At 43.2% G+C, this 16939-nt stretch overlaps 1 long non-coding RNA gene across 1 annotated transcript; it reads left to right on the forward strand.

The window, feature by feature from the left end:
* The first annotated feature begins 4227 nt into the window (after positions 1–4227).
* On the forward strand, positions 4228–5331 carry LOC109944568 (uncharacterized). Its single transcript, XR_002267656.2, has 2 exons — positions 4228–4928; positions 5013–5331. It is a non-coding gene; the product is annotated as an uncharacterized lncRNA (long non-coding RNA).
* Positions 5332–16939: the final 11608 nt, after the last annotated feature.

Genomic DNA, 16939 nt, shown 5'->3' on the forward strand with positions numbered 1-16939 from the left:
GATTCTCCTTCCGGTGTCATGGCCACTTGCGTATAATAAATCCGCCCAGTTTTCTTCATATTTTTGCCCTTGGTATTGTTCGCTGCATTTCCCTTGCCTTGAGTAGAATTCCCTGAACTATGTTGATTATTTGATCTGTTCTGCTCGGGTATGGACAGTCCTTGATAAAATGTCCGGACTTTCCACAATTAAAGCAGCCTGTTGAAGAGCTTGGGAGGGCGGGGAAACGAGTACCAGGGGCACTTGGCTGATTTGTTGAGGTGGGGCAGTGGCAGGACGGATAAAGACCGGTTGTTTGAAAGGGTAGGTGGGTGGACATGGTGAAGAACGATTCTGATTAAAAGTCGGATCACCAACCTTTGTCTTTTCTCAGGCCCCTGATTGGGCCTGTCGCCTCCATAGCCCTTTGATTTTCCCTGGCCTGCATATTTGGCTTCGACGGCCAGTGCCGTGCTGACAGCCCTGCTATAAGATAGATCGAGGCAGGTGGCCATTTTTCGCTGCAGCCGGTCATTAAGACCTCTCATGAAACAATTTTTCTTCTTCAGATCAGTATTGACTTGATCAATGGCATACTGGACAAGTGTTTGAATTTGTTGAGATACTGAGTGACAGTATCTCCACCTTGTTTGAGCTTCATAAACTCCTCCTGCTTCATATGGAGCACCCCTTCAGGAATATAGTGCTCCCGAAAAGCCAGTTTGAATTCATCCCAGGTAATTTGATGACCAGTAGGATGGATAGCCACATAATTTTCCCACCAAGTGCTGGCAGGGCCTCACAACTGCTGCGCCGCAAATAAGGGCTTTTGAGTCTCTGTGCATCGGAGAAGCCCAAACTTTTGTTCGATAACCCGGATCCACTCATTCGCTTCAAGAGGATCTTCAGCCTTGACAAATAATGGGGGACGTGTCTCCGAGAATTCCAAATATGAAGTTTCGCGGGGTCCTTGCGGATACGCTCGCCCGCCTTGTTGTTGCATTTGTTGTCCCGCCATTTCCCACAGAAAGCGGGTGTTATCGGCTGTTGCATTGACTAAGGCAGCGATAGCCTCAGCCAAGGTTGGGGGTATCAGCGGCGGGTTAGGAGTAGCTTCCCTCCCACGGGAGGTTCCCGCACCATCCTGTCCACGAGTCCTAGACGACATCTGAGGCAAAGAACATTTGGAAAATATAATATGCCAAAGCAAACCATCCATTGTACATTACTTAAAAGGGTAATGATAAGAAAAACGAGATAATAATTGAGGGCTTGGAAAGCAAGATCAAAGATTGCAAAGCTTCTCTTGAAAAGAAGGACTTCTTGCTTCAAGCAACAGAAGGTTCCCTTGTGGAGCTTCAAGCTGAAAATGCTAGATTAAACGAGGAGCTTCTCCAAGCTCAAACAACCTTAAAGGAAAAATCAGAGTGCTTCGAATAAGAGAAAAAGGAACTGCAAGCAAAATATAAAGCCGAAGCTGATAAGAACACGAAGCTACAGGAATCTCTGAGGGACCTTCGAAACAAATGCTTGGAATTTGCTAGCCGTTGCGTGCAACGGTTAAAAGGAGTCTTCAGCTAGGTTGGGGCTAGTTCTGAAGAAATTGCCCCTTCCACCGAAGATATATCAGATACCTTTAAGCATATTTAAAATGAGGTTGATGCACTCGACGAATTAATAATTGGGCATGGTGACTTTTGTGCTCTGTTACCTTCTCGCGGCACGGCTGCTGCATTCTTGAAGGCCGGATGCATGCATGCAAAAACAGTAAACAAGCCAAACTTCAGCCTGTCGCCATCAGACTTGATTAATATTCCTAGTGAGGCCTGAAGTATCGGAAATAGATTCATGACTCAAATTTGGGCTAAAGGGGGGCGAGAGTTGGCTGGAGACGAAGCTCGGAATCTGCTTAAATCGGTACAAAACTTGTACCTATTGTTTGCCTTGATTTTTCTCTTTTTTTTCATCACTTTTACCTTATACCATTGTTTGTCTGCAGGATGGCGGTGCCGAAGGTTAATAATCCAAAGCACATTCCGAAGGTTGCTGGGCTGAAGCTTCCTTTTATGCCTTCCTGTATAGAGCTTAGGATATATTTGCATTATTTTTGCAAAAAATTGTAATCGAGAGTTGAACTCAATACTGTATATATTTGTCCATACCTTGTAATATAATTTTACCTTTCCATCCATGTGCGAATTGCTTTGCTGTGGACAAAATCCATGTGACTTTTGAGCCGAAGGCGAAAAACACCTTCCCTTCTTTTCATACACATCAAAGCATTTCCTTGCATAAAATGTTCATATTATCGTTCGTGTTTCATGTCATGATGGTGATGATCCTACGAATGTCTATATGAATGCAATGAATGATGTAATGTAATATGCAAATGTATGACCCAAACGCACACGAAGCCATACCCAGACTCTGCATCCCCTTAGGAACGACTTTGGAGTCTCTTCACCTTCTATTTCAGTGGCATTTAAGCTCTGCATTCCCTTTGGAACGACTTTGGAGCTTCTTCACCTTCTATTTCGGTGGCATTTAAGCTCTGCATCCCCTTAGGAACGACTTTGGAGCTTCTTCACCTTCTATTTCGGTGGTATTTGGCTCTGCATTCCCTTAGGAACGACTTTTGAGCTTCGAGACTTACTCTGCGCCCCCTTAGGAACGACTTTTGTAGCTTCAGAACTTACTCTACGCTCCCTTAGGAACGACTTTTGTAGCTTCGGAACCCTTGGAGTGATTACAGCTCTGCATCCCCTTAGGGACGTTTTTTGAGCTTTTCTCTGTTCTCTTTTGCACTCGATGGTGCAGATTCTGATATTACATGTTACATTTTTGGGGGATTTTGGCCCTTGTATTGCATAGGGCTAAACAAGAATGAAAATTACAAACTATGGCCCCGTTAAAAACCTTTCTCCCCTCCTGAAAGGAAAAGGGTGCCATAGGAAAAATAAAAAAAGGTTACATCAATTACACATAATATCGCCGAAGCTCATCCGCATTCCAAGATCTGGGTATGTCGTTGCCGTCCATATCCTTCAATCTGTAAGAACCGGGTCTTGACGAAGATACTACCAGAAAAGGACCTTCCCATTTCAGCTGTAACTTGCCACTATATCTGGGTTGGCTATCCTTCGAAGCACCGAATGGCCTGGCTTGATATTTTTCAATCGAACTTTACTATCACACCATTTTATTGTTTCGACCTGATACTTATTGATGTGCTCTATGGCCTGAAGTCTGGTCCCTTGTCTTTTGTTATTTGAGAATCAGTTTCGTCCTCTGCTGAAGCTGTGGTTCTTATTGATCCTGTTCTTGCTTCTTCTGGTGTTATTGCTTCGTCAGAACAAGAGCTTGAAGGGAGTAAAACCTGTTGACCTTGAGACAATAGTGTTGTGGCTCCACACCACTTTGATCAACTCATCTGGCCACTTTCCTCTAGGCTGATTTGTGACACCCCAGGTGTCAGTTTCGTGTTACGTCGCGAGATTTGTCCTAATCTCGGATGCTCAGTGAAAATTCCTATTTCTCTCTTGCGTATGTCCCTGATTATCTAGATTATTCATTCACGTTTCACCGAATTCGGAGTTACTCAGTCTCATAGAAGGCCAATTTTTGAAGCCTGCTAAAACTTTTATCCTCGGCACGAATGCAATCTCGATATTCAATCTCGATTTATAAATCTCGTCTAAAGCTCATATTAATCAAACGCTCGACAGTTGCTGGTCGCGCTGTGTTCGAATCCAATTTCTCGATGTTCGATCGATGTCCGACTATTTTAATCTGAGTCCGTACTCTCAAAAGGAATACTCAGTATGTCGTCCTCTAATTAAATTTCTATTCGATCCGGCTTAATATCTCTGTATCCAATCCGATTTCAAAACCCTATATCGACAGCAAATTTAAATTACCACGATTCGCCTTCTCCGACTAAAAATCCAAAGCCGATCGAATCTCAGGACGATTTATTGTCGAATCACGCATAGGTAATTATTTTCGAGCGAAATCAAAATTTGACTCTCGACCGAATTAATCGCTCAACCTTCCGTTCGTCCGAACTCTTTTCGCTCTGTTTCTCCGTAGCGACGGACTCCGCGAGAGCATTTTTATTCCGGAAATAATTTAGCGCAGCCCAATAGAGTATTTTGGGCCAAGCCCATTCCAGCCCATTTGGCCCACTAAGAAACCCTAACCCTAGGATTTCTCTATAAATACGGATCCCTCTCCCTTGCCCTTGGTCATTTTGCATTCCCACCCCTATTATTTTTCCAGCCGCCATCAGCCTTTTCTCCCCCACGCCTTCTTCCCCAACGCGCAGGGAGCTTCCTCCCTTCCTCCCATGGCGCCCAGGCCTGCTCCTTCCCTCGGCCAGCCAGGGCGCGGTGGCCCCTGTCCCTGCTCCTTCTTCCTCCTCTCGCCGGGCTCCTCCTCCTTGCCATGGCGCCCCCTTCCCGAGCTTCCTTCCCCAGCGCACAGGATGCCAATGGCTCAGCTCGACCCTCCTCCCCATGGCGCCTCCACCTCCCTGCGTGCTCTCTGCCCTTCTGTCTTGGCGCGCTGAAGCTCTCCCATGGTGTGGCCGAGCAGCAGCTCCCCCTCCCCTCGCCCCTGCTCTCCTCTGGCCGGACCGACCCCCCCAGCTCGAGCAGGTGAGGCCGCCGTCGCCCATGGACGATGCCCTGCTTTCCGGCCAGCAACGCGCAGCACAACACCATGCCTGCTGTCCCAGCCACCCCGTCGAGTTCCCCTTGCAACTTCCATGGCGCACAGCAGCCCACCCTCCAAAACACCAAGCAGCGGCAGCAGCCTCCATGGCGCCCCTGCTTCCATCCCATAGCTGAGCGCCCTTGCTGTTCTCTTCAATGCCCCTTGGCTGTTCGACGGAATACCCATGAGAAATAATGTGTTGTGCGCAGCCCCGTCCGTGATGCCGTCGACCCTCGGTGAGAACCCCGTTGTCCTCGCTGTTTTTCCGGCATTTATGATGTTCAAGGAACTGTCGTCAACAATGTTTCGTGTTATCGCAGCTAGTGGTCGACGCCGCGCTTCGCGCTTGGCTCATTCGACGAAACGCCAAGCCTTGTGGACAGCCCATGTGACTAGCCTCGATTCGTCCAGGTTGTTCACTTGGTATTTTGTGGATTAATCTGTTTAAGCTTGGTCGATGTTGTGCATGTGTGTATATGTGTAAGAAAATGTATTGGTATGGATTGAAGTTCGTGGCGAAAGAAAAAGAAGTAGAAAAGAACTCGGATGTTTTTATATTTCGATAGGAATTTATGCGATGTGTTGTTTGATGTGTGCAATTTGTAGTTTGTATAAGTATATTTTGGTCGATGTGGTGTACATTGGTGTTGGAATGTGTGTGGGTATAAAAATGGTTTGGTTATATACCGTAGCAAGGTTGCCTTCACGGTTAGGTAAGAAAACATGTTGTGTTGCCTAACGTGGTGAGTAAATTGGAAATACATGGGATGCGAGGATTTAATTAGTGCACGTAGGTGAGTGTGTGCTGAGATGCGTGGTAGTAGTGATGGCGTTAAATTAAACGGAAATGTCTCGAGTGCACGCCGCCCCATGGTTGTATGCGAGACAGGAAAATATAAGGTGTGCTCAATAGGAATGTTCGGTCGTTGTAGGTGGAATTTGTCTTTACTTGATTTATAGAGGTGGTGACATGCCGTAAGTAGTCATCACTTCCTCTATAATTATAAGTCGAGTCTGTACGCGTTAGGCGTTCCTTAAATTGTGATTTGCAAATAAGTGTATTTTGTGTAGTGTGGATCGATTGTGAGTGCATGTGTCGCAAGAAAAGAATTAGTGCGCATATAGGCGATGAATGGGTGTGATGAAATGATGACATGCTTTCATAGTCATCATGTCATCTGTTGGTGACCTAACTGAAGGTTGTAGAGAAAGGTCGATTGCCTGTGTGTTATTATTGTCACCGTGTGGTTCTGTATGAATTGCAACGTGAAGTAGTAGGCTCCGTATGTGATGCTAGATGTCTAGGTAGACGTTCGAAAATTGTGGTGCTCGGACCGTCGAGATGAAGGTTAAGTCGGTTGATGCCGCTTAAGTAGTTAAAATGATTAATAGAATAAGCATGGGGTTAAAACTAGAAATTAGTGTTCTCGCACCCGTTTGGGATGTTGTAGCCCAATTTCGCCTGGTGATGATCGCGGGTAAAAATCTGTAGTGCTCATGTGGTGTCTAAACTAAAATGCGGACTAGTGGGTGAAAAGCGCTTAGAGATAAGTATATGCCGGATTTGATGATTGTAGTGAATGCGTTTGTTAACTGAATGTGGTAATTTTAGTGCACTAAATGACACGGATAAAAATTAGTAAGTCTACTTATTAGTTCCCACCTGGTTATTTTAACTCTAACAATTGTCAAAGTGCTAGAATAATTCAAGTATCTAGAACGCGACAACTCTTGAATTGTATAGAGGCTGAAATGTATTGGTTGCTGTTTTGGGCTGCACGTACTGTTTTCGGTGTGCTGTATGTTTGATGAACTAAATTGTGTTTTCTGTAGATATGTGCTATAGAAAAGTGGTAGATAACTTTATTATCTTGCTGGTGTTAAAATTTGACAGCCATAGGTCTGACCGTTTAAGAGTTGTGCTTTTTACAAATTCAGTAACTGAATCTGTCCAAATTCTGTACAGATTTCAGAAACTGTATGGTTTGCTTCAGTTAATGTTAGAATCAGTCTTTGTCAATTATAATAAAGTTGTAGAGGCTTTTCTTATCTTGCTTGTGTTAAAATTTCATAACTATAGGCCTGACGGTTTAAGAGTTATGAATTTTACAGAGTGGTTGTTGTGTTCTGTCCACCGTCAGAACAGATTTCGAAAACTGAAATATTTGATTTAGTTAAACCTGGAATCACTTCTTGGTGATTATAAAAGTTATGTAGTACTTTTTCTAAGTTTTCCAAAAAGTCTTGGATCACTATTTTTGGTGATCTGAAGATTAAGTTAAGGATGTTTAAACTCTGAAGACTGAATCTGTCCAGTTCTGGACAGCAAAGTCTTTTAGTGATGTTTATCCTTAGTTAAATATTGAATCACCTTGAGATGTTTATAAATAATTTGTAGAACATTTACTTAGCTTTCCAGAAAGTCTTAAATCACTTTGTTTGGATGTCTGAATCTTCAGTTATGAATTTTTAAAGTCACAAGTCTGAATATGTCCAAATCTGGACAGCGCTGTTGTGTTAACACTTTTTGATCTTGCTAAGTGTTTAATCAGGCTGTGATGACAATACCAAAGTTGTAGAGCACCTTCTAAGCTTTCCAGAAAATCTTAGTTTGCTAGTTTTGGATTAATATTTAGAGAGTTATGGTTAAAACAAGCCACTGCTGTGCTGCTGTCCTAATTTTGTTGTATTTTGTGGATTGCTCTACTATGTGGCGTATGTCTTGAGTGGACTGTTTCCTCGTTTTGATTTTGGTTGAACACGCAGTAACGATAATATAACTAATATAAGTGAGCATAAGTATGTAGGTAACTAGTATACGCCTCGCTAAATTAGGGAACTAAATTGGTTAAGGTCTAATACGTGTTCGCCTAATAAATAATTGTAAAGCTCAATTAAGTGTCTAGTTCCTTTTCAACTAAGTTTGTCTACATATCAGTCATAGGAAACTTAAGTACTTAACTAACCTAATGTTAAGTAACCAATGAATGATTAAAGTGAATGTGATAAATGCTTGCACGTGTGATGTCGTATTGCGCTGGTTAAGTCTAGAAAGTATCGGTCGTCTTTCTAATGGTAGTAACTACGTATGCCCGATGACGTGTAGATAACTAAATCTAACATGTGGTTGTTTGCGGTGTCTTACAATTAAATATTTAGTTCGCTACCATGTATTGTATATCTTGTGATAACTTTTCATTATATTCATACATATGCACCTTGCATCTCATTTAGGACCGAGAGATGATCGTGCAAGTGATGTGGTGCCAACCACAAGATGCAGTTGGTGGACGACCTGAAGAATGATGGACATAACCAGGATTTGCTCGCCAAGCGAGTACCTCCCCCAGCAAACACTACCTAAGTGTGAAATTAAAGGCAAGCCCCGGTTTTATGCATAACCGTTATATATGCTATTTTACTGCACTTAATGTTTGTAGGCTTGTACTATGCACTTAAGTGTAGGGGTTGACTGAAACCTTAGTTGCATGAACTCAGGATTCCTTTTGAGATGAATACTAGTATGCTAGGTCGAGTAGCTGCTTTATTAATTAGGGATCTCGGTAGAAGTCGAGTGATTTTTCTAGCACTCGCGCGAGGTCAGGACATTGATTGTACCCACTTTCATATCATACTGATGTTGGTTTGTGGGCAACAATCCATGGGGATTGGTTGTTCACGGGATAAAAATTTGAATAAGGATTAAGGTGTGGTACCGTGAGTCAAGCGTTTAAACGTACTAAGCACATGCCGAGAAATATGGTAAATCGGTAAGCCTAGTACCTGAGTGAACCTGGCAGTGGACATATCCCCTCACGCGACCTGAGACGAGGTCTCCCATTCCGGTTATGGTGGGTACAAGTGCGGTCACTGCACGACGGCCAGTCGGGGTCAGTGAGGCATTGTACGCCAAGGCGGTGAGCCCTGATCTGCTGACGGGGAATCGATGGAGACGGTTGATGTGTGTGGGGACGGAGTGCCCCTACATGTCGTGTGTTTAGGTTTACCTTGCAAGGATAAAAACTCGATTCGAATCGTCTGCTTCTCGCAGCTAATGAGACTGCTTGATCCATGCTGCTACATTGAGTAACAAGTGGAAATGTGCTGACTTGGTAAAACATGTTGATTGTTAAAAATGTTTGATACCATGTATGAGTAGCTAGGTACTCATCTAGTTTAAAAAGGATCTTACTAAAACTTGAAAAGCTAAAACTTGATTTTAGACTCAGCTAGTGCTTTTGGCAAACCAAACCCCTCAGCCAAACAGCTGCATGTCTAGAGGTAGAGGAGTAGACTCCTCACACCGGGTAAGTCTAGCTGAGTATTAGTATACTCAGCCTTGCTTGTGGCACAATTTTTTTGCAGGTACTTCTTAGGTTGATTTGTTGCTGGTGTGACTTGGCCTCCATCCCTGCCACCGGGATAGATGGTCGAGTGGGTTACTGCTTTCGCAGGAGAGGACCAGGAGGAGTAGCGTGGCCAGGCTTCGCCATGTTACTCGGTTCTTCTTCGTTAGTTATTTCCGCTGCATTAAAATTTATGGTTATTATTTCTGAAACTCCGATAATGTAATCACTATTGATACTTATTAAATTTGTGGTATTATGCTTTATTGTATTTCTCTGTGCCTCACCTTCGAGTGAGCTAGTGGTATTCGATCCTGGTTAAGTGGCTTTATCGGACTAGATCCGAGGGACTGACGGTTTATTCCTATTTAAGTGTGGTCTAGCCTCTAAGGCGGGACTTAGGCACTTAAGTTGGAATAATTCGGGCGGTTCCGCCACATGATTAAAGATTAACTTCATTATTCCTGTCATTATAATTCCATTTGCTCTCTCTACTAACCCATTTGATTCTGGATGCCTTACTGGTGCAAAATGTATTCTTGTACCAATTCGGTCACAAAAAACTTTGAACGTTTCAACATCGATTTGAGTTCCATTGTTGACTGTGATAGCCTTCGGCACACCGAAGCAACAAACAATATTTTGCCAGAAGAACTTCTAGACTGTGGCTGAAGTTATGGTAGCTAGAGGTTTAGCTTCGATACATTTCGAGAAATATTCCACTGCTACCACAACATATTTTAAATTTCCTTGTGCTGGTGGGAGCGGTCCTAATAAATCGAGACCCCATCTTTGCAATGGCCAAGTAGGTTGGATTAACTGTGTTAAAGACGAAGGTTGTTTCTGGTCTCTGGCGCACTTCTGACAATTTTCACATTTCTAGACTAAGTCCGCTGCATCCGAAGCTACCTTCGGCCAATAAAAACCTTGTCTATAGACCTTTCCTAGTAGAGGCCTGGATCCGATGTGGGCTCCACACAGTCCTGCATGTATTTCCTTCATTAATTCCTATCCTTCATTCCTGGAGAGGCATTTAAGTAATGGGGAATAAACTCCATGCTTATATAACTCCCCCTCAATTATTACATACAGTCTTGTTCTTGCCTCCATTCTCTTATTGTAAGCTTCGTCGTCTGAGAGGCGGTTGCCTTGGAGGAAGGATATTATTTCGGTCCTCCAGTCTTCACTATTTACATGTGATATTGTGAACACTGCTCTCTCCATGAGTTCGACTGAGGGTGCTTTTATTGTTTCAAAAAATACTTCCGAAGGCAAAGGGAGCCCCTGTGCCGCTGATTTAGCTAGCAAATCTGCATGCTCATTTTCCACCCTTGGGATATGTTTTACAGAAAATCCCTCAAAAGAAGCTTCCAATCTTCGGACTGCATCCAAATATTTTTAAAGCTTCGGATCTCTGGCTTTGCTACTTTTATCCACGTGGCCAGAAATAACTTGTGAATCAGCTTTGAGGATTGCCCTTCTTATTCCCATTGCCTTTAGTTTTTGAAGCCCTAAAAGAAGAGCTTCATACTCGGCAATGTTATTTGTACAACTAAAGTCTAACTTTACTGCATAACATGTTCTGACTTTAGAGGGTGGTACTAGAACAGCAGCTGCTCCTGCACCGAAGGTTCCCCAAGATCCGTCGTAGAATATCGTCCAAGCTTCGGCATCTTTTGTTGCTTCTTCACCCTGAGCCCCTGGCGTCCAATCAGCAATGAAGTCTGCTAACGCCTGAGATTGAATTGAGGATCTGTGTACATAATCAATGGTGAATTCATTAAGTTATGCGACCCATTTTCCGATCCTTCCTGTAGCTTCTCTGTTCCTCATTATGTCTTTCAGGGGTTGTGATGAAGGCACTATTATATGATTTGCTTGAAAGTTGTGCTGAAGCTTCCTAGAGGCCATCAATACAGCATACAATACCTTCTCCAATTATATGTAATTTTTCTTTGATAGGTTGAGTACTTCAGAGATGAAGTATACTGGTGCTTGTCTTTTTACTTGGCCATCTTGCTTCTCCTGTACCAGTGCCGCACTAACCGCAACATGAGAAGCAGCCACATACAGAAGCAATGGAGTTCCTGATGAAGGTGGAGTTAGAGTTGTCAAATCTATCAGATATTGTTTTAACTCTTCGAAGGCTTTCTGTTGAGCCAGACCCCACTGAAAGACTTTGGCTGACTTTAGTATTTCAAAGAATGGTAGATTCCTCTCTGCTGATCTTGATATAAATCTATTCAACGATGCCAGCCTTCTTGCCAACCGTTGAGCTCCTTTCTTTGAATTTGGTGGTTCCATCCAAAGGATAGCTTCGATCTTTCTTGTATTAGCTTCGATACCCTTTGTTGATACCAGGTAGCCAAGAAACTTGCCCTTCTTCACTCCGAAAACACATTTTTTTGTGTTCAACTTGAGACCAGCTTGTCTGAAATTGGCGAACGTCTCTTGTAAATCGGCCACATGATTTTCTTGTTTTGTGCTTTTCACTATGATGTCATCGAAATAAGTCAGCACATTCCTGCCTATTTGAGAGTGAAGAACCTTGGCAGTCATCCTGCTGAAACTTCCCCCAGCATTTTTGAGCCCCTTGGGCATCCAAAGGTAGCAATAGGTACCACTAGGAGTTATGAAGCTTGTCTTTGGCTCATCCTCTTTCTTCATCCAAATTTGGTGATAGCCTGAGTAGTAGTCCAATAGGCTCATGAGTTTTGAAGAAGCCGCTGCATCTACAAGGGAGTCTATTCTTGGTAAAGGGAACTCATTCTTCGGATATGCCTTATTGAGGTCTGTGAAATCAATGCACATTCCCCATTTCCCATTAGCTTTCTTCACCATAACAGTGTTAGCCAGCCACTCTGGATATGTTACCTCTCTGGTGACACCGGCACTGAGAAGTCTCTTTACTTCGTTTCGTGCACCTTCGACTTTATCATCAGACATTTTCCGAAGCCTCTGCTTTCTTGGTCTGAAGGATGGGTCCACATTGAGTGAATGCTCAATGACGTCTCTATTGACACCACAAAGATCATTAGTTGTCCAAGCGAAGACATCTTTGTTGTTGAACAAGAATCTTAGCAGAGTCTTTTCCTATTCACCAGATAGCTGAGATCCCAGCAATACCTTTTGGTTTGCTATGTTTTCACACAAGAGCATGCCTTCTCTCTTTTGTGCTTATACTGCTGATAAGCTTTGGCTTCATCTATATTATGGATAGCCTTTGAATCCGTCTGTTGGGGGCCTTCGGCTTCCGAAGGTCCTCAAAAACATGATTTAACAATGTTTCTGTAGTATAATACATGAACAGGTACCTTCGGACTTGGATTAGAACCACGGTGTGAAGAAGCACAAGGAATACGAAGGTTGGTGCAAAATCGAAGCTATGTGCAGGAAAGCTTCGGCACGATGGCAGAAAATGAAATCGACTTAAAAAGGAAAAGGCTATTCAGACCTCGATGGGTTACTATAGAATCATTAGCAAATGTAAAGGGCATGGGTGTAATTTTACATGGGCTGCGTCCCGTGCCTATAAATAGATGAACAGTGCTCCCATACTGTTCACGCTGACTTGGCATTTGCTTTTGATCACGCTTGTACTCTTACCTTCTTTCAAGCCGAAGGTACATTTGTAACTTGATATCATTTCTATTTTTCCATAATAATTAAATAGAAATGAGTTGATAATAATACATAATTGTTTATGTTATCTCTTATACTTCATATGATTCCTTCTTCATTATTATATGTTGTACTAATGAAGGTATGCCCTTCATTACCTTCGTCCAAAAATCATTATATCCCAAGGGAAATAATGCTTCGAAGGACGAAGGACTTTAACGTTTAACATTTCTTGTGTTGCCTTGTTCTTAACTCATAGCATTTGAGAACAAGCCCCCAACATTGGCGTCCACCGTGGGTGAACTCTTTTCGGCCACCTTCGGCAAGCATTGACCTTCGTCATGCCACCGAAGAAAGCTTCAGCAACAGGGGCTGCCGCTCTGCAACCGCTGGACCCGAACCAAGAGACCCTTTCTCTTCGAGAGGCCCAAAGCCAGAAGAGGAAGGCCACTAGTCCAACACCCCAGGAGGACGAATTGGACCAAGAAATCAGGAATATGGAGATGCTTCATCAACAAGTGCAAAGGAAGAAGGAAAAGATGGCTAGACTAGCCGACCTTCAGAGGCAGATTGACGAAGCTACTAAAGAAGTACGCCATCTCGCTCAAGATGAGCAAGAGCGAAGGCCCCAACATAGGGAGCTTCATCAAGAAGGCTTCTTCAACGAGGATGAATGGTATGAGAATTTCCATCATGGAAATTTTGCTTTTGATGATGCTTCTCCTCTGTCAGCAGAACTGCAGGCTACACCTTGACCCCCATCTTACAAGCCACCCCAGCTCCCCATGTATGATGGGCACTCAGATCCAAAGTAGTTTCTGATGAGCTACGAAGCAACCATATCTTCATATGGAGGCAACACCGCAGTCATGGCGAAATCTTTCGTCATGGTAGTCAAGAATGTTGCGCAAACCTGGTACTCCTCTCTTCGGCCAGGAATAATCACATCATGGCAGAAGCTGAAGGACATGTTGATGACCAGTTTCCAAGGGTTTCAGATGAAGCCGGTTACCGCTCAAGCTTTGTTCCAGTGCACGCAAGATCACTAAGAATAACTCCAGGTGTATGTCTGAAGGTTCTTGCGTCTAAGGGCACAAGCGCCAACGGTGCCCAATGAAATTGTCATTGAGGCCATGATCAAGGGGCTTCGGCTGGGACCTACGACCCAATACTTTGCTAGGAAACCCCCTCAGACCCTGGAGAAATTGCTTCAAAAGATGGATGAATACATCCGCGCTGATAATGACTTTCGTCAAAGAAGGGAGAAAGCCTACATGTTCTCTGAGATGACCAGGGGCTTCGGAGGGAGAATCTACCCAAGGCACGTCAGATCAATCCACTCTTCCCAGAATGACGACAGAGGAAGTCAGCAACAGAGGCCACAGTATTCCTCGCAAGCTTCGGGGCAGCAATAAAGCTATCTTCGGTCGCCAGCTCCAAGGGGCACAGGCGCCAGGGGCTTCGGAGGAAGGTTTGGGGATCAGCCCAGGAAAATTTATTGCTTATTCTGTGGTGAGGACAAGGGCCATACTACAAGGATGTGCCATGTCACCATTCAGAAACAGAAGGAAATAGCAGAAGCTGCAGCTCAGCAGAACCAGCCAAAGCAGGTCATGCATACTGCTTCATATCACTCGCCCTACATACCAGAGTATGTGGGTAACCATCCTGCAGCGTCTGTTGCTTCGGCCAGTCAGCCATAGGCATCCTGGCCACAGCCTCCACCTCCGCCACCACTACAACCTGCATATTCACGCGACCAACAACCAGAAGGGAGTCAACAAATCCATCAGCAGAGAGACTTCAGGGAGGAGTCCGAAGCTCGCACAGTCAACAGTACTGTGCCAGAGTCGAAGCATATCTATTAAGAGATATCTTACCCTTGAATCAATTTTTACATTTATTGTCATTCTATTTCTTACTAAAGAACAGTTGTTGAAAACTTAGTTTTCTTGGCGTCTTTTATTCCTTGTAATAGCTTCGTTCTTGTCATAATGAAAATATATATTCTTCACAGACTTACGGAGTCCAAAAAGTCGCCGAGGCACAAAAAGCCGTTTCTAAGGCACAAATATCTTCGAAGCTACAAAAGTCGTTCTACGGAACGCAGCGTAAGTTTGCCAAAGCTATAAAAAGTCGTTCCTAAGGGAGCGCAATGTAAGTTTTCTGCTCAAAAGTCGTTCCAAAGGGAATGCAGAGCCAAATACCGCCGAAATATAAGGCGAAGCGCGAAAATTCAATGCAAATACCGCCGAAATAGAAGGCGAAGAAGTTCAAAAGACGTTCCTAAGGGAATGCAGAACTTACAGCGAAAAGTCAACGCTGATACACCGAAAAATAAGCGGTGAAGCCGAAAAATAAATGGCAAAGAGATTGTGTTTTCCATCGTGGGGATGTGTGTGTGTTTTCGGCACAAAGTATCATTTTCGCATAGCATAACATCATCACATCATTTTGCATAACATAACATCATACATCATATTGCATCAATGGCACAAGAAGGGGACATAATGTTGACCTTCGGAGAATGCTTCGAAAAAAGTGAAATCGTGTTAAGGCACGAAATAAGTTTTGAAGAGATACGGCTTTATCAGCTCTTAAGTGGAGGAGAAAGTCTTTTATTGACGAAGTATCAGTGTTATGGCGACGCTTGGAGCATTTTTATAAAATACTTTGATATCAAGGAATAAAGTCTACTGCTAACGAAGCATTAATGTTTCTGCGATGATTGGAGGATTTCTCTCGAAGCATAAAAACTCTTCTTTGCGAAGCATGAAAAGAAGGGAAGGTGTTTTTTCGCCGAAGGCTCAAAAACGGTATGTACAATAAAGATTTCATGCATCGCAAAGAAATATATTACAAAGTCATTTACACATTACATTACGAACTCATGAGTACCAAATATTATAAGCGTAGTCCAGCATATGTTACATTAATATTTTGGCAATATTTTTACAATATCTATTCTTCTTCTCTCAAAACCTTGTCTGCAGCTTCGGTCAGTAGTTGTGTAACAACTTCGTCCATAATGGTTTCAGCCATGCTAATAATCTCTGATGATTCTTTTGCCTCTGCTTCGGCCAGTGGCTCGAAGGGCTTCAGGGGGGAGATAATTCGGTTGTGGTAGAAAGCATAAATAAGTTCGAAGTTACAAAAATAAAAAATAAAGTCAAAAGCTATTAAGCAATACCTATCTGCCTTTCGAGTTCTGCAGCTTTTTCAGCTGCCTTCGTCGCTTCCCTAGCATCGTGTCTTTTTCGCTTTTCTTTATTATTTCGTGAGCTATCCCTCCGCCGCCATTTTTCCATATGTCAGTAAAGAATTTTCCACCAACTAAGCTTCCTTCGGCCGAGGGATCCTTCGTGTCATCAATAGAGAAAGCAGCATCGACTTGGGCCAGAATTTTCACATGTTCGCACCCCGCTTTCTCCAAAATAGCTGCGACTCCTCTTGCACCAGAAAAGGCACAGACGTCCCCGCGACCATTCAAAATCTCCTCAAAGGCGTCAGCCTCGCCGCTGATCCATTCAATGGGACCTTCGGGATCGCTCAGTACGAAGTTGTCTTCATTTGAATATGCGCCAACATCGGCGAAGCTAGTTTTTATCTTTTTTACACATGCTACAGATTTTTCATAACATATTTCTTTTGAAGAGCGAAGATCTACAACTGTTTTTTCCCAGTAGTCACTGGCGTCTCGGTCAGCTTCAGCAATAGAGCATTTCAATTTTGCTTCAGCCATCTGTTTCTGAAGTTCTTCAATTTCGCATTTCTGTGCTTCAGCTTGGGTTTTGAAAGTAACTTCGTCTTTTTCTATTTTGTTCACTAATGAATTTAGGATTTTATCTTTTTCAAGACCTTCGTTCCTTAGTTCAATTACTTTGGAACGAAGGTTGTTCAGAGCTATAGTACATCCTTCGTCTTCAGCATTTTTCTGAGCCCTGACGGCATTACTAAGAATCAGGCCCTGCAAAAAGAAGTGTGATATTAAGTATAAGCATATAAAAAAATTTGTTTTTAAATACAAAAAATTCATTCTCATACCTTTAAACTATTATATGCTAAGCTGTCCGTCAGTCCATCTTTCGATAGCACCGAAAGCCCATCTTCTAGTGTCGGGAATCCAAAGCTTTTGCCCATCTCCCGGCAGACAGAAATCTCCTTGCTGTCTGGGAGACAATACAAGAAATCTTCTTCTCCGCTGTCGTTGAATATCAATGCCCCCTTTGGATATTTTAATTTCTGGGCGTAATATTGAGCTTCTCGCTTTTCTTCTTCAG

The sequence above is a fragment of the Zea mays genome, chromosome 2 (genome assembly GCF_902167145.1).
Source record: "Zea mays cultivar B73 chromosome 2, Zm-B73-REFERENCE-NAM-5.0, whole genome shotgun sequence".
NCBI classification, from domain to species: domain Eukaryota; kingdom Viridiplantae; phylum Streptophyta; class Magnoliopsida; order Poales; family Poaceae; genus Zea; species Zea mays.